The 19,678-nt window shown below is 35.8% G+C and overlaps 1 protein-coding gene across 1 annotated transcript in view; it reads left to right on the forward strand.

The window, feature by feature from the left end:
• LOC145284917 (UBA-like domain-containing protein 2-A) overlaps positions 1-19,678 on the forward strand; it is a 113,851-nt gene that overhangs the window by 1,138 nt on the left and 93,035 nt on the right. The window lies entirely within an intron of this gene.

Consider the following 19,678-nt stretch of genomic DNA (forward strand, 5'->3'; position numbering starts at 1 on the left):
TTATTTATTTATTTATTTTTTAATCTTTGTTGTTATATATTAACGTTTCGGTCGCTGTAACTTCCGACTTCTTTTTTCACATGCACCTTTTCTTCGGAACATTCTGGTCGAGCCCGGTATTCTCTACACCGAAGCGAAGCGCGAACTAATCGCTTTATTAGATCTACAAGGGGCGGATTGTCCTTCTTCCGTCAACCATGATTGAATAGAACGTTGGAGGTTACATCAGCCGAAACGTTAGTCAGACTCATAAAAAAAATTATCAATCCTTATCTCAAAAAAACAATACCGAAACATTCTTTTTAACATTTTATTTAATTTCATTTATCTTTTTACTACCCCCCCCCTCCTTCGAAATAGCTCGTTTATTTTTTTCTTTGTGTATAAATCTATTTATTTACTCTCTTCCTGCCTGACTCATCACCATTGAAGTTGTTGCTGCTGCTGCTATTTCCAACAACAACAACAACAATGACTTGTGTCTGCTGTCGTGTACTCTTCGACATGTACACATACACATGTCTACATTGACGCTTACATGTGCCTGTCTGCTTTTTACTTCTGTTATTATATGTACTTGAAATTTCAAAGCACATAACGCTTAGCATTATTAATTAAATTATTAGAAGCTTTGCAGTAGCTAGCAAGTAGTCGGTCAAAATGGGCAACACATGCTAATTATAATTAGTACAACTACTACAGGCCGACTATTATTGGCCCAATGGTCTACCATTTTTGACCCGACCACTCACTCTAAGCATGGCCATTTTTTTTTCTTTTCTTTTTTTTGTACATAAAAAAAATTAAGCAAATTAGCTTATTAGTATTATAATTGCGTCGTGTAGAAACCATATACCTTCTCCTTTTAGGAGGTGCTGTCTGCATTGCCTCCTGTGTGATGAAGGGGGAGGCGACGGGAGTAGGCATATATTTGTCCCCAATCTTGAGCGCCCCTCCCCCCTTTTTATCACTCATTTAAAACTGACCTTGTGCCTAACTTTACAAACGTCCATAGAGTAAAAATACATGAAATAAACGCACACGGCTATAATCACGTCGGCACCCTGGTTATCGAAGTTAAGTGACGTTGAGTATGGTTAGTAGTACTCCATAATTGACTATTTTGAAATACCAGGTGCTCTGTCTGTACTGAAGAAAGTCTCGCAAGTCGAGGGTCGGCTACTACTAATCTTCAACGAACGATCATTGCTATGTGATCTGCTCCGACCACATACTAGCCGGCGATGATAAATCGAAATCAAATATAGAACTGAACTGTTTATTTTTCACAAAAGTGACATGCGGTCACCGGCTTTTCTCTTTATTATTATTATTGAATGACACTTTGTTTTATTTTAATTTAGAAAAAAGGGTAACATTCGGATACACTGTTCTGATATTTTTTTTGATTAGTCAAATCTTTCTAGATGGAGTCAAAGAATTTTTTTTTTCTAGGATGTCCGTTTTTTTTTTTTGGGGGGGGGGGCTGCAAGGCTGCATCTTCCCACTATAAAAACTGACCACGTGTCTAATTCCATTCTAGTTCAGGTAGTATATTTTAAATTATTTTTCTCTAAACTCTCCACCCGGGCAACATCGAGTTAATATAGTTGCCAAAGCCGGTGTGTACACATTTTTATTTGTTTTGGTTCGTGTAAAAACGTGTTAAGTGATTTGGAAATGAATCAAATAATTCAATTACATTTAATTGTCGACTCATTTCAAAAGTTTCCTTGTTTCCAAGTCTGTCTGTTTTTGTTTCAACAATTTAGTCGTCGTTTTTAAAGGTTTAAAAATAATCAATAACAAACGCTTAAATTAATGATATAGGTTTAATTTTTTAGGCAGTTTCCTTTGTTCAAGTAGATTTTGCTGCGTGTTAAGCCATTATTTATTTATTTATTTATTTATTTTATATTGAATTGGCCGGTCATCTCCTTTCTTGACTAGCCGAACCTGCTCGGCGTTGCCCAGGAGCCGTTTTACTTTCATTTTTGGTTCGCTTTTTATTTTATTTTTTAATACGATTTTTAGAGACCTATATCGTTTGGTCATTGAATTATTAATTGAACCAAATGGTTATAAAACTATAACTAATTATTGTTAAAGTAATATTTTAATATCTATAATATTTATATAAATAATCGATTCGAAAAATTTTCATCGTTTAATAAAATAGGATTTGCCAATAAATTTAGTTTAAATGCTTCAAATTCCGAAACGTCACAGTAATTCATTTTTTCTTTTTTCGCCTACTATTAACAGAAGATTAAAATGGCTGCTGCCCTGATTACAAATAAATAGAAATGCATTACGATGGATTTAATTTCGTAATTGAATATTTTTTTTAGAAATTCGTAATAGTCGAATAATAGTGACAGTGTAAGTCATATAGAAACACGTACAAAAAGCCATTCTGAAAATTTATAATAGCGATTTAAAAATACCAGGCATATTTGAGTTTTTACCACAAATTAAAGTTTAAAATTATTCAAATAAGCGATCTTTTTATGTCAATAATAATAATAATAATAATGAAAAAAAAAAAAAAAAGGCGTAATATAAATAAAACACCAAGTCAACAGATATTATTATTTTCACCAAGCGACGAGGGGGGTGGGGTGCAATGTAGCATTGTAGCGGTGCTGTGGCTGTGCTCAACTCCCGACAATCAGACATGTGTTTCAAACAGCAGCAGCGACTTAGTTTATTATTAGTCAACATTTAACACTCACTGACTCTTGTGTGGCGTCTATACACAACCCAATCTCGACAGGAAATGGCTACAACGTTGGCCCACATTTGTTTTGTTATTTCGCTGTCATTATGCTACCATTATTAGACATGCCTTTCACCCCCCCCCACACACCTTTCTCATATATATTTCTGCGGAATTGTATTTCAACTTATACCAATCCTTAATTTATGAAGCTCAATGTAATTACAGAGCATATAACAAAAAAAAATGACAAGTCTATATTCCAAATGTCATGTTGACCATCTTACAATTTATTCCTTTAAGTTCATTGGCATTCACAATTCTTGACAACACCTGTTTCGTTGCGTAAAATCATTCATTTAATTATATCAATCAATGAATCTATCCTGCCTTTAACTCCTGGTAAATAACACCTTTCAATCTATTAAAAGAATAGAAAATGCATATGGCCATAACAAAATCCGAAAACTAGGAGAGCAGTTACACTTACCTATTTTTTTTTTTTTTTTTTTTTCTTGCACCATAAATATTCATTTATAGATTCTGCAAATAGAACAGTTTTGCACCATTTTTATCATCCACCCTTACAAAAATTAAAATGAATATATAATATTGCTGAACCTCATGTCTAGAATCCTTGTCCCAATTTTGATCCAGATCTATATAATTTTCATTCTAGACAATATCTAAAATTTGAGCTTAAGGAATCTTGGGAAGAAATTGAAATTCAAGGAATTTTGCTAGGTTGATGTCTAATGACTATAGATTGAATTCAATGCAAATCTGCAAAATTTGACGTTTTAAATGAGGTTGTGTACATAAAGCTTAAACAAATAAAATACTCCATGAAAATTAAATTTTATAAAAAATCAATGTTTAATCTATAATCAAGCAAAAATCAGATATCTTAATTTTCACAAAGCCTCCCCCTCATCTTTGCACCCTTTACATAAAACTAAATTTAACTTAATATAGCCCACATTACGCACCTTTACACTTAGTAGCTATGTTCCAAAATTAATAATAAAGGAGTTGAGCCTGTTCATACAAAAATATAAACATATACACCCTTAATTTTATGTAGGTTTTGGTTTCAGTAGTTAAAATTTAATTTTGATGAGATTGATGTTTTTAATTTATTATTCAAAGATGCTGTTTAGTCTTTTACCGGGAAGGTGGGGGTGTTGTGGAGGTTTTGAAAACGAAATTAAGTTTCTATTCATTTGTTCCCTCGCAATATAAAATGCCGGTTGTTAGTGTAGAAGAAAATTTAGCTTCCTAAAAAAAAGGAGTTGCTCTGGATTGGGGCAAAAATTAAATTGTCTCCATCTAGAATAATTTTTTCTTCCGAGGACAGAACAGATACTACACTTTAATACTGGGATTGTCTTATTTTACCCAGCTTTTATTAGAATCTATAATAATCCTGCCTACACTTATATCGGAACGTATATGAAGAAGAGATGTTGCGAGTTTGTCTCTGATGTATCGTTATTTTCATGGAAAGTGTTCGACTGAGCTTCAATCTATGGTCCCCCCTCGCCAAACTTTCACAAGAAACACTCATCTAGCTGTAAACACAATCAATAATTCCCCCCACTCTTTATCTGTGCCTAAACCTAAACGTAGATTCCATGAACAAAGCTTCTTTCTTAGAACTGCACGCCTGTGGAATTATCTTCCGTTTTCCTGCTTTCCGGCTGACTACAATATGGTTGTGTTCAAGTCTAACGTAAATAAGTTCTTCATGAGCCGTTCCATATAAGTTATCAAATTTACCAAATTTTCATTACTAATGATTACTATATTGTCCAATTTCTACTGTACACTCTTTAACCCTTATCCTTGAGTGGCCTCTTGGCCTTGATAATGTGGTGATGCCTATGTAAAAAAAAAAAAAAAAAAAATATACCGTTCACTGGACAAAACAGGGGAGGGTAGAGCGGTAGCCCTTGATATATCTAAGGCTTTTGACAGGGTTGGTCTTCTAAGGAAAATTAGATCATATGGTATCACTGGAAGAATACATAATGTAATTAAATCCTTCTTAAGAGAAAAATCCAAGTTGTCCTCGACGGTCGTACATCTAAACAATATGACATAAATGTGGAAGTACCTCAGGGGTCTATCCTTGGACCTTTATTATTCCTGATATTCATAAATGACCTCCCTGATAAAATTGTTTCGGAGATGAGTATATTTGCCGATGACACCACTCTCTATAACAGATATGAGAGGAAAACAAATGAACACATTTCTAAGGAAATGGCAGAAACACTAGAGGATGACCTCCAATCTGTAGTGGAATGGGGACAAAAATGGATGGTCACATTCAATGCTGCCAAGACTAAGCTTGTTTCCTTCAATAACTACAAGAAAGCTTCTCTACTACCAATAGCAATGGCCAAGAACACATTGCTTGAAAGTACTTCCTTTTAAACTCCTCAGCCTAACGTTTACAGGGAATATGAACTGGAGTAGATACCTTGAGAGCATTGCCAAGGCTGCTGCAAAGAAGGTGGGCAAGAAAATTACTTACGCCTAAAAGTATCCTGTACTTCTATAAGGCCACCATTCGCCCATGTATGGAGTACTGTTGTTGCATTTGGGCTGGTGCATCTGCTGCTTGTCTCTCGCTCCTGGACAGGGTTCAAGAGAGTCTCTTGAATTGTCATCTAAACTTCAGCCTCTGTCCCATCGATGAGGTTGCATCCCTTTGCCTGTTCTATAAATACTTTAATGGTGAATCCTCTGACGAACTGCAAACACTTGTACCTCCTCGACGTAACTACATCTGACAAACCCAACGAGCAACTAAGTCCCACCCCTTTTACAGTAGAGATCCCTAGGTGTAAGGAAGCCTTTTACTCCAATAGTTTCTTCCCCAATTGTACTGATATACAGAAGTTCAAGTGTAATGTGAATAAACATCTTTTTACTCATCTCCCTTCATAATGCCTCTGCAAATTATGTCCCTGATAGTAGCCCCCTACTTCAAAGTGGCACTGTGCCTTGTTTGGGGTGAAAATTGAATTAAAAAAAAAGACTTCTTCATAGAATGAGTACATCTCATATGACAAGCAATCCTCTCTCCAAAAGGAGGACGTAATGTCTAGAATTGTACAGGTACTACATTTTGATCCTTGTTACAGTAAGACTTTTAGACTGTACACACTAAGTCTAAGTTATGTATCTGGCCTTTGGACTATGATCAAAGTATAGTATACTCTGCTTTAGAAGACCATTCTCCCAGGCATCTCCTCCCTCTTTTAAAAAGAAAAATTTTTTGCGGTCATTGAGTTATCCTTAATGAAGAAGTGCATACAAGACAATACCTGTATTTTTCTTCCCATCTAGACGTATTCCCTTCAGTACTCCTCAATAATATTGGACTTTCATTTATCATTAACAGACATATTTGTCATTGATCAGAAATTGAAGAGAATCCCCTCCTTTACCCTATGTTTTTTATTCCTAATTTGTAATTTTTTTAATTTCATCTTTAAATGATGCTTCTGAATTATAATTAAATACAATTGCGAATTATTTGGGACCTCTATCCAGTCATAGCTGACAGAACAAGAGCATGCTACCTCTGTGCAGTAAATAAAAGGTTCTGTTCAAAATTCCATCCAAGTCTGACAGAAACATTCCTGAGTTCGACAAAATACACATAAAGGTCAGAGGTTACATCGACTGAAACGTTGTGAAAATCACATTCAAGATGAGAACAGTAGTCTGATGAATCCAAATAATGAATTCATCTTTAAAGTTCTAAATAAAATGAAGTCAAACGTATGTGCTTTTTATGGATGTCTTATGTGAACTACTCGTACAATCTGGAGATCACCATTGGATTCTTGGGAACAATTTCAAGAAAAGTTTTAGTTTGGTTTTGGGATAGGGCTTTGTTTTCAGTTGCATCTCCAAAGAGAGCGATTAACCCGACAAGTAGAAAGATCACACCCCTTTACTGTTGAGGTCACTAGATGCTAAAAAGCTTTCTACTCTAATATTTTCTTCCCTCGGACTGCTAAAATTTTGAAATTCCCTCTCTATTTCCTGCTTTCCTGACTATACTAACCTACAGAAGTTTAAATGTAATGTGAATAGACCTCTCGCTGCTCAACTCCCAACAGTCCCATGTTAGACACTATCCCAAATATTAGCCCTTAAGTACGAAGTGGCAAATATACTATGCAATGCTAATCCTTGTATATTGTGACATTTTGTAATAGATTAGTGTTAGACCATTTTGTTTTTACCGGTTAAAAAAAAAAAGTAATTAAATAAAATTATTGGTGCTACTCTCCTCCCCACCTTCATATTAAATTATGATTTTGTTATTCCAGATTTTTCTATGTCAAAAATATGAAAACACTGATAGAAGATAAGTCTTTAGTTGGATAATACAATTTATCATCACAGGATTGCCCGGTTATTTCTGAGATCGAAAAGAGAAAAGTTTTTAAAGTGTTTTCACTAAAGGACATCATTTTCCACAAGTCACGACTGAAATATGAAAAATTATTCACCATTAACATCCAGTTTACATGCTAGCATGTGGTGGACAGCTTTTAGAAATTGACTTATAAGTTCTTATTTTTCCCTTTTTCTCTTAAATCAATGTAACTAAACCAGTACAGTCTCTTATTCTGCACACATATCCCTATACTATGCACATTTAATCTTCTGATGACATTATCAGGTCTAAACCACTTAAGATTCGCATTACACATCCATTTTATCCTTCTCGTATCATTTCTCTCCATGCAACGCATGTCCTCAACCAGGTTGTGCTTCTTATATCACACTCAATCGGGTTTCGCTTCTTATATCACACTATGTACATGTTTGATTTTATAGACAGACTTTTATCTTGATTGATAGTGGTAACGCACTGTTGTTTAGTAATGACACATAAAAAAATATCTTTGTAAACAAATAGAAACTTTAGCGTAATTAAATTTTTTTAAAATTGAACTCTGGAAAGTGACTTGTGAAATTGTTCTCAAATCTAAATGTTTTTCTGTTTTACAACAATGAAAGAAATCCTGACATAAGTGTTTTTTTTTAAATTTTTTTTTTTTAAGATGCATTTATTTTTATCCCCCCCCTTCCCAGTTACTAATTTGGACCCTCATAATACCAAATAAATTTGCAAGTAAATCTAAATATGGCTATTGCATTCTTTGTAAAATTTTACTCTGGGGAGAAAAGTTGTATTTGATGTTTGGATACGATTATTTTCAAAGACACTTTTTTTTTTTTTTTTTTACTCTCGTTTTGATATTGAAGGTGTGCTAAGTATATTAGATTTGAGGTGGGCAATGCCAGATATTGTCTCACCCCTATTCTCCATCTAGTCGTCCAATCTGAAATGTTGAATCCGTCTGGTCGCATGCGGTTGCATCATTTATGCACTTAAATCATATATATTTTTTTTTTTTGTTTTTTTTTTTTGTTTACAACGTTCATTAGTGTCTGTTGCACGAGATAATTACTGTACATGCACAAATGAGATTTTTGTTTTGTTATTTTATTTTCTTCACCTTAAAGGTAAATATTGTTGACAGTAAAGTAAATATCTATCCCCGTGTTGCTTCTGGCTGTTTAGGATTTTTCCGTTTAAATCACAAAGTTAGAATAATTGATAAAAAAAAAAAAGCTTTAGGAATCCTATTAAAAACTAGTGGGACCTGTGGAAATTCCACAGTGAACACCTTCATATGTAATATATTGATGTTGGCATTCTGTAGATGTTCAGCATAAATAGATGCTTTGATATTATTGTAGATATTTTGTTAAAATTGCGACAGTATTTATCTAAGCTAGCAGGGACGTCCTACGTAGCCCGATCATAAAGCACGCTTAAATATGATATATGAAATCTGCAAGAATTAAAATATCTTTGAGTTAATATTGTATCAAATTTTATGTTATAAAGTTGCGATTTAAAAAAAACAAAAAAAAAAATATAGCCATATGACTTTGCATCAGCTTGAACCAAAACTTATGAAAATATATATATATATATATATATATATATATATAAGCGAGATAAGACACTGATAGAATTCAGATGAAAAATCCTGATAGATATTACTTGAAGTGATACTTTCAAGGAGATCCTAGCCAAAAAGGAAAAGCTCAATATTTAAGAATAGAGCAATATATAAGTTTCGTGGTTCAATTTTAAATTCTGAAAAAACAACATATAGACATATATTCGATTTAAGAATTTATTGTTTGACAAAACGAATATATAGAAGGGGTTATTTTAATTTCCTTAATCCATTTCATTTCCTATAATATGAGCCATTGTTGAAAATCCATGGATCAAGGAAATTAAAATAACCCCTTCTATATATTCCTTTTGTCAAGCAATAAATTCTTAAATCGAATGTGTCTGGGTTTTTTTCAGAATTTAAAATTGAACCACGAAACTTATATATATTATATATGGAGAGATAGTTCCTTCAGCTATAATCGAAACCAAAACTTATGAAGAATTCTTGGTAAAATTTATTTATAAAAGCAATGACTTGAGTGCCTACAGTATAACCAATAATTTTACCAAGAATTCATAAGTTTTGAAACCAAAACTTATGAAGAATTCTTGATAAAATTATTTATAAGAAATGGAAGTCCATAACAATTAAACGACAGTCACTCTGTAAGCATGGCACAAAATAAATAACAAACACGCTATCCTATTAATATATAGATAATTGATAAAAAAAAAAAAGAGCTTTGAAAATCCTATTAAAAGCAATTTAAAAAAGCTTTTTTTTTTTTTTTTTTTTTTTTTTTTTTTTTTTTTTTAATTGTATTAAAAACAATAATTGGTAAAAAAATCACATTTCAAACCTCTATTAAAATAATTTTAACGCTTTCGGAATCCCATTAAAAACAATAATTGGTAAAAAAAAAAAAAAAGGAAAATGACAGCATAGTTTTAAAATGATAATTAAAAAAAGAAACCTGAAATGAAAGTAAATATTCCTGGGGATTGTTGGCTATGTACAGTTATTTTTATGTTTTAATATTTTAACTCTAAACTTGTCTTTTATAGTGTAAATACATTGTTGTCTGTTTAATTCTGAAATAAACATTCTTTTTTTATTTTTTTTAATCACCGTTTGTAAAAATGAGTCAAACTTCAAAGTTTCTTATTTCCTCTCAACATGTTCAAACTGGCCAAGTATTTGTTGACATATGATTAATCAAATTTTGAACACTGGAAGAACAGTTCATTCTTCATACCCTGATCAAGTCTTTATAAGGTTAGGAAGGCTTGAACATTAAAAGACAAAAACTCTATTATATGTAATGGCCATAAAAATTTTTCGTAGAGTTCCTACATAATGCAGATCATTGTTTGATGCTATCGTTATGTAAGCAAAGATAAGTAAAAAAAAAAAAAAAAAAAAAAAAAAAAACTGCACATTCTCGTGCTAATCGGTATTTAGCGGTTGGATCCTTATTTTGCTACAGTCAAAATAATTGCATCTTCTTGAATCTCTCTTGCCTTCATAAACTCCTAGAAACTACTTTCACTCTAAACCTTAATGTGAAGTCTGAAATCCATTGCTAAGGTTGTTGGAAAACATCATTCTATCGCTCCAGAAAGAACCTGATTCAATCCTATCTATATATGAATCGGATATATCCAAAGATGGAGTACATTTTATTTTTTAATTTTTTTTAATTTTTTAATTTTTTTTTTTTTACTCTTTCAACTGAGCTGTTCTTTCTTTCCTCTAAACAAAAATAATCACAAGAACTTATCTAGTCATTGTTGCAAAAACCTTTTTTCCTCTATGTAGCTAAAACGAAACAACTTTTATAAATGGGGTTTTCAAGAACTTTCCATCTAGGACGTAATACAACAGGACTCCTTCTCTAACAACTACATCAGTTATCTGTATCCGTTCAAATTCAAATACTTGAGCTGTTCTCTTAATCAAATACTACCATTTCCAATCCTTTCGTAGTGTTGTTCATCAACTGCCAGTCGCATTCACTCTCCTCCTCAAATGGCTTTTGGCCTTGGTAAGGACTTACTCCTTAGTATTTAGAAGTCCAAAGGTCAACCTAAATAGAACACAAAATGCAGAAAAATCTTAGTAGTTTTTGGTCCCCAACAAAGGGAGGGATTGGGTCTAGTAATTCACTCCCGTTGGGCTGTTTATCCATTTGTCTGTGTGCACTTTTCTTAATAACCACGCCTTGGAGTTTTTTGAAATTTTGCACAAACATTAGTGATGGCAAAAGTAAATTTTTCCCTTGTGAAGGGGATCCCATATGCTCTGCTATTTTTAGCGACTGATTTGAAATTGTTTGAATTGTGGAGTTATCTGTTCTTGTTTTTTCAAGCTGCCGGCACAAGACAATTCCTTTTTGTTTTCTCATAAAATTTGATTTTCTTGGTTAAAAATAAACCTACTTGATCAATTTGTGATATTTGGAATATGACCTCTTCATTCCATTTTTCTGTATTTTTTTTTTTAAATTGAATTCTGAAGAAAAATTTTCTTTTTAAATGAGAAAATAGATTATTTTGATTTTCATATTTAACAGGTATGTTTATAAGATATTTTCTAAAGTTTGGTGTTTAATGTAAATTAAAACTTGGATAATATTTATTTTATCAACACAGTAGATTTCAGATAATATTCTTTACTTGTTTCCAATTCCAAGTTTTAACTACTTTTTGTGGACCACCCATCTCCATTAAAACTAATTTTCTTGGATCTTCTGGAAACCTCATTTGCATATGACTGAATCAATTTAATATTCCACAATTCTTTATTTCAGTTTATTCTACATGAGCTATGGCATTGGAATTGATAGTTCATATCTTGAATGCATACAGAAGAACTTGAATATCTGCTCGACACTATCCTCAAATGTCTAAGGTTTCTCTTTAGATGGGTTAGGGTTTGTATACGGGTTTGTCAGGACAACCTGGAATGAGGATACTTTCCCTACAAATAAACTCTGACTAAATATTCCAAATTGCATAGTATTCACGACCCAAATAAAATCTGCTTGGTATGGCTAACCTACACTAGCTTTTACGAGGAATGCTGCATCTTCTCAAAGTGATGTTACTCAAGTAATAACACGAAGCTGAATACTCTACCAGACTAGATGAATTCTTGTCCTGGAATTCAGTTAGACCAAGAGACCACAAGAAATCAAGAAATATACACTACTAGTAGGACCCATTAACTGGTGTGAAAAAAGGTAAAGTACGATTGTTGTTGGTGGGTACCCCCTCCCCAACCTGCCCATGTTAAGAATGTTCGGAATAGGACCACCAACCTCCCTATGATAAGAACGGCTGTCAGAATATACCCCCCCCCAACCTCTGCGAGTGAATTAAGTAAAGAATGCAAGCATTTATATCTTCAAAAGTACCTGCCTGTGCCATATATAAATGACCTTGTCTTAATGAGTATATTGGAAAACTTATAAAACTCCATACTCAAAGAAATTTTGGAGTTGGATTTTTAATGTAAAAATTACCCCCACCCTCCCCGCAAAAAAAAAACTTGTAGAAGCCAAAAAGTGAAAAAAGAAAACAAAAGAAACATAGGCCCCAACCCATCTCCAAAAAATAGGTTCCTGTAAATGTAACTATGCAAGCATTTACAACCAACTCCATCCCTCCAAAAAAAAGTTGAATCTGAAAAGTAAAAAAGAAAAGGCACCCTTCTTCCCAAAAAATGGGTTCCCATAAACTTAACTATGCCAGCATTAACGACAACTCCCCTCTAAAGTGAATAACATAAATGTTCTCATTTCACATTCTTCCTTGGTCAATGTTTGTTACTTTCAAAGTATATAAGGAAACACACTTAATCATTGTTGCGTGAGAGACAGACAGAAGAACAGTACGCTTTGTTTTGTGTTCTACCAGCTAGCGAAACTCAACCGCCCCACCTTCACAAATAAAAAAAGTAAAATGTTTAAGTATATGCAAGCAGCCAAGAAGTAAACAAGCTAAACATAACTTTGGTTTCATGTGTGTATACGGTGTAAAAATTTGGCGTAACGTTTGTCGTGCAGACACTATGTTGTGTCTAATTCATGAGCATTCGTTTTTGTTGAGGTTTAAAATTTGGAATAAGAATTACAGCTGACATTCAATGAGAAAAGGTGGAATGAGTGAAGGGAGAAATCATTATTTTATGAATCTGCGAATTGGAAGTAAACATTGTTTCTATGAGTTTGAGTCTGTTAATAATGGTGACAAGGCAATACAAGTCTACTGTGTGTAATTTTACGCTGCATAGTAAGAGGCGGTGAGAGCCATCATGAATTAGAGAAAAATAGGAACTACTTCCTCTAATAATATTGGCGATAGTGATGATTTCCCTCCTAGGATGAATTGTAGGATTTTATTACAAGGCCTGAATCTGTCTGTAATGAAGTTGTAAAGTTACATAATGTAGTGGATAATAGTCTAGACAATAAATTTGTATGTGGCATCTGTTGTTGCAAACCTATGGTAATTTGGTCCAGAGGGTAATTTCTGCAATCCAAATATTATATACAGGATAACATATTTGGATGGTCAGTTATGGAAAAGAAAATTGTTCTCAACTTCCTTACTAACCCAGTATTTGAGAGGTAAAGGAGAATTTTAATGGAATATTCTAATATGTATGCGTCTCGTATAGAGGTCAAGTGTTAGTCTCAGGAAGGGAGTTTCTTTGTTTCTGAGAACTTCGACTGAAGTAAAAAAAAAAAAAAAAAAAAAAAACAACAAAGGTCAGATCAAATACTCAACAAAATAAATTTTCGGTTTATACCTTCTGTTTACACACTTTACATTACTCAACTAATTGCGATTAAACCGCTGATCTATAATATAAATCTCACTTGTCTGTTTAAATGTATGTATGCATAAAACTTTCAACAGAGGCAACAGATTTTTACGAGATCGGTATCGTTTTCAAGCTTGACCCTTCAGACGACAAATATCGAAAAATTGGCTAAAAACATTTATTACTTCACTCTCAATTGCACCCTTTTTTTACAAGGAGGGATTGCTTTTTCACCAATATTTTTTAAAGTCATCTCCTCTTTTCGATTGACTATCCTTAATTTAAACCTTCGCCACTTCTGGTTTGACAATGGACACAATAGCAAAGATTTTTTTTTTTTATGTTCTTTTTCTCCTTCACGGTACGGGTTCAAACCTGTCTGCCACTTTTTTTTTTTCTTAACATACACTAGCCAAACATCGAGCACCCAAGCTAGTACATACATAAAACATCAAAAATTACTTTTTTTTTTAATTGTAAATAATATAAGAACATCTAAAATTGTTGTGGGGTAAGGAAACTTGGTTGTGCAGACCAAGCTTTACTCAACTTAAACCCAAGGTACAGCCTGCAATACAAAAGAACATAACGCTCCTGAGACATATTGTAAAGACAGTAACATATGAACAATGTACATATACAACAATAAATAAATAGTGAGGTAAAGTAATGAAAGCGAGACACCCATATGTCTGCACCGATGCTGAACTTGTTTCCCGTTAGTCTCCAAAACATAAACAAATATGAAAACGCTCGCTAGCGAAGTATGAAAATGTCACAGTAACAACAAAGTTAACCTACAAAACCAATATAACATTCTTCCCTCCTAGAAAGAAAATGATAGCACTGTAGGTATGTGCTGACACAGCAGACCTTAGACAAACTAGAACAGAATTAATAATATGCACAAACACATGTACACATCACCCCTCCTCTCAGCCAAAGACATCTATACATCTGATTTAGTCCCAGCCATAGTGTATAGGAGGTTTTGAGATACGAGTAGATTTCCTTGTTTCACATGGAGTGTCATTTTCACAGTTCAAGTGTTGTACCTCCTCAGCAGCAGTCTCCTCCCGCACTGAGGCTGTCTGATCCTCTACGTTAGGTACCACAGGTGTTAGATGAGTCTGTCCAGGTTCCTTACCGGGCTAGATCACGGACAGATACTATAGACTCTCGCCCGTCAGAGAACCTGATGGTGGCATAGGTGGGATTGCAGTCAACCTGATCCGCAAGAGTCATTCTTGCTGCTTCTTACAAACCGTCACAGCAACACAGTACCAGGTGTCATTAACCAAGAGGGCAGAGAGTTTCCATGAGTCGAACGTCGTTGAAATGTAAAGAACCTTTCATGTGGCATGGTGTTGGTAGAGGTACATAAGAGTGATCTTAAGGAGTGCAGCACATCTGGAAGAATCAGGTCCCAGTGAATATCAGGCAAGTTACGGGACTTGAAAGCTAATTTGACAGATTTCCAAACTATGCCATTATATCGTTTCACTTGAGAGTTGCCTGTGGGGTGGTATGGGGTCGTGCGACTGGTTGCAACTCCCTTTTGCGAAAGGTAGTCTTTTAGGTCCTTAGACATAAAGGAAGTCCCCTGGTCAGAATGAATGTAATGTGGCATTCCACAAAGAGTAAAGATCTGCTCCGGACATTTTATCACTGTCTAAGTGTTCATATTAGGACAAGGGAAGGGGAAGCGTGAATACTCCTCAACCACTGTCAGCATATAAGGATTACGTGAAGCAGTAGGTAAGGGTCCCTTGAAGTCAATGCTGAGCTGCTCCATCGGTTGTGTTGCTTTTATTAGCCTCTCTTCTGCAGGATTGTAAAACCGAGGTTTTAAGTCTGCACAGATCCTGCAGGAAACACAAGTCCTCTTCACTTCCTCTGTGGAAAAGGGGAGATTTTTTTTGTTCTCACAAAATGCAGCAGTCTGGTTACCCCTGGATGACAAAGTCCATTATGAAGATCTGTGAGGGTTGATGATGTAAAAGCTGAACAACAAAATGCTCGAGTGAGAGTATCTGGCACCACATTTTCCTTCCCTGGTCGATATCTTATAGTATAACTGAAGGCTGCAAGCTCCAGTCTCCATTCTTGGATCTTGCTATTCTTGATCTTGGTACGTTTTCTACAGTCAAACATGAATGCCACAGAACGTTGATCAGTCACAAGGTTGAAGTGACGACGTGCTAAGAAGTGGCTCCGTTTCCTTACTGCTTCAATAATAGCAGTAGCCTCCTTTTCGACTATGTGGTAATGCAGCTCACTCCCTTGTAGTGTCCTGGACATAAAAGCAACAGGTCTGCCTCCCTGGTTGAGTACTGCAGAAACAGCAACATCAGATGCATCACACTCAACCTCAAAGGGCAGGTTTTCATCCACAGAGTGAAGAGTGGCCGCCTCTAGTTCACATTTGAGCTCATTAAATGCTTGTAGTGCTTTTTCATCAAGTGGAAACTTTCTTACTTTCACCAACGGTTGTATTTTCTGCGAGAAGTTTTGAATCCATTTAGCATAGTAGTCAAACATTCCTAGTGTCCTTTTTAAAAATCCAGCATTTGATGGTGCTGGAAGCTCTTGTAAAGGACGAAGTCTCTCAGGATCTGGCCTTATGACTCCCTCCTCCACACAGTACCCAAGAACATTGATGGAGTTCACAGATTTTATAATTTTTGACTCATTAAGGGTTATGTTCCTCTGACTGACAACCTTCAAAAAGCGTTGCACATTTTGGTCGTGCTCCTCTTGCTTGTGACCAGCAATAGTAATATTATCAAGGTATGGGAAGGTATCTTGAAAGTGTTCATCCTTGATTAACTTGTCCATTGCCCGCTGAAAAATGGCTACACCATTTGTGACTCCAAACGGCACCCTGCAAAACTGGTATAGGCAACCATTGGCTTCAAAGGCAGTGTATTTCCTCTCGGCCTCCTTTCATGGTATCTGATGGTAAGTACTTTTCAGGTCGAAAGTAGAGAATACACTGTATTTTGCCAAGTTGGAATTCTTGGAAGGGGGTACACATCCAGTTCTGTGTACTGATTGTCTGTAAGTAGTCAATACACATTCGTTTCTTGTGTCTGTGTGTGGGATCCTTCACCACTACAACTTGAGCTCGCCAAGGGGACAAACTAGTCTCAATTATGTCTTCTTTGAGTAATCTGTTTACTTCTTCCCCAATAAATTCTTGGTCTTCCTTACAGAAGCGTCTTGACCTGGAAGCAATCGGCTTGCAATTAGGTGATAAATTAGGGAACAGAGAGGGCTCATCTAATGATGCTGTAGCAAGAGCACAGTTTTTTTTTTTTACACAGTGATCACCACTTATCAAGGCCTGGAAGCCACTCAGGGATAAGGATTATTGCAAGTACATTACGTTAGTGTGGAGATTTGAAGTGTTTACTTAAGTATGCATTGTCTCCCTACAGCGTCAACTCAGGCCTGGGTCCTCCATACTCAAACTTTACACTCAAATGCATCTGCTGGAAATCCTGACCAAGGATCAAGTCTGAACAAAGATCTTTCATTATTCCTAGTCGTATACCTGAATAGTATTTTTTTTTACAAAGGCATCACCACATTATCAAGGCCAAGAGGCCACTCAAGGATAAGGGTTAAAGAGTGTACAGTAGAAATTGGACAATATAGTAATCATTAGTAATGAAAATTTGGTAAATTTGATAACTTATATGGAACGGCTCATCAAGAACTTATTTACGTTAGACTTGAACACAACCATATTGTAGAGTGGTCGGAAGATCCAAGAGGCGACAGAACAGAAACTGAACATAGTTCAGGGCAAGTTGTGAGAAAAAGGTCTAGTAGGCTCGCATACTGGCCGTCATTGTCGGGCACACGGGTGGGTTCCTGAACAATCTGAGTGAGGTCATAGGCAATGGAGAAATCATGACAGAACCTCCCCTCATCATCGGTCTTGTTTGAGTGGGTCAACCATTCGACGTTGTGAACATTGAAGTCTCCACATACGTGAATGTTAGCGGAAGGATAAGCAGATAGGACTTGGTCAATTTTCTCAGATATGCTTTGAAAGATAGTAACTCCGCTGTTGTGGGGGCGATAGAGAGTAAATATAAATGCCGTAGTGTGAGCTAAAGCAACCCGGAAGCACATATAGAGTAAGTTAGGATCTTCCCTGGAGATGTCCCTACCACATGGAAAGCTATCTTTAATATAGGCACATATTCCATGCCCATGGCGATCTTGGGGGTCAGATTTAGAAGTTAAGTTAGAGTATCCTTTAATTGCAAACTCTTCTAGGGAAATAGCCTGTCCAATGCCAGTTTCACTTAAAAATAAAAGGTCTGGTTTAGTCTCCTGTAATTGGGTTTCAACCTCTGGAAGGTTAGAATGTAGACCCCTGATGTTGGAGAAGGAGACATGGTAGTAGGGGTCTACGTTGGAAGTTGGAGAACCGGGTTTAATCGTGTATTTTTTCTTGAAACTTGTCATGATGAAATTTTAGAATTTGTGGACGAGGTCGTCAGATTTACTTAGAGCAGGACAGAGAGGAGAAACTAAGAGAGAAAAAGTAACGAAGAATTTTTTTTTTTTATTTGTAGCTAATGATAAGGTAAAGCCGTAACAATTACCCACTAGTATGGCATCGAGAGGCCACACCAGAAGCTACTGCATGGTCCAGAATCCATTCACCTGCTGATAGGACAGCCTCCTTAGTGGTTAATCCAAGGTTTGGGTCCCTGACTATCAGGCGGATAACGTCAGCCCAGACAAAACGTTTACCTCCAGCACCCTTACTAGTGACATGGCTACAAGGATAGACATAGAAACAGAAAATTTCCGCCATCTCTGCCAACTGTTCGCGCAAAAAACTGCCAACCTAGAAAACAGCTTTTTCTTCTCCCTTTGTCAGAAAAATCACTCATTAAAAAATGAGGACTGAGGGACAAATAAGAAGCGAGAGTAACAGGAGCTGCCGATAACGCATCCACAATGCATTTTCTACTCTCCATTAAAAAAAAAAAAAAATTATTAAGTATTCTACTTAATAAAAGTCCAACGGACGTGTTTAAGGGAAAGTATGGTGATAGATTCCCCTCTCACGAACTAAGAATGAGTACAATTTCGTAATCTATTTTTGCAATCAACTTGTTAGATAAATAAACATTTATGGACGAGAAAAAAAGCTAGCATTTAATTAAACAGAAATACATAAATTAAATACTGAAATAAAATGGAGTTATTAATATTTGAATCTAAAAATAAAATAAATGGTTATTAGGGTTGAGTTGAAGGTCTGCTATTACAAATCCTGGAGAACTAGTTGTCAGAGATCTCTGGGCCAAAGAGATACCCCTACTGGTTTTGTGCACTTTCAGCCCTAACTCCCGGGCAACCCGCTCATCAATGTAGCTGTCTGTGCTGCAAGAATCCACGAGAGCATTCACCCTCCGACCACCAATGGTTGCCGAGGCAGCAGCCTTCGAGAGACCCTGGGGAACATTAGTGGCCAAAATATGAGAGGTGGAGCCGAAAGTTGTGGCCATTAAGCCTAAAGACACCCTTGACTTGAACTCGCCTGACTTACACACCCGGGCAAAATACCCCTTTTTGGCACATTTGTTACAAGTAGCCTCACGTGCTGGGCAGCAATTCCGTCCATGGTAAGGACCACCACAAAAGAACTTTTTGGTATTACTACAGGTTGCAGCCACTGCTGATTTCTCAGATGCCAGCACTTCCTGAGCTCCACCCTCCTCAGTAGTAGTCGCCGAAGAACCTTCCGAGGTCCGTGAAGCAACTACAACAGCAGTGTGAGCAGTCCATGGAGTATAGGCATCAGCATTACGCTGAGCCAGGTCTAGTGTGTAGGCTCTGCTGTAAGCAGCCTGCAGATCATGAGTGTCACTTTCAAGGAGGCGTTGGCGTATCAGGGGTGAGGCAATGCCATTGATAAAAGCATCGCGAATTGATTCCTCATGGTACTTTTCCGCACTCACAGCCTTAAAGTTACAATCCTTGATTAACTTACGGAGTTCTCTGAGAAACTCGTCAAGGGATTCACCCGGCTTCTGCTGTCTAGTTGCTAAGATGTGTCTAGCAAAGATTTCATTGGGAGTTTTTACATATA

The sequence above is a fragment of the Euprymna scolopes genome, chromosome 9 (assembly GCF_053919585.1).
Source record: "Euprymna scolopes isolate OS-2025 chromosome 9, ASM5391958v1, whole genome shotgun sequence".
Taxonomy (NCBI): Eukaryota; Metazoa; Mollusca; class Cephalopoda; order Sepiida; family Sepiolidae; genus Euprymna; species Euprymna scolopes.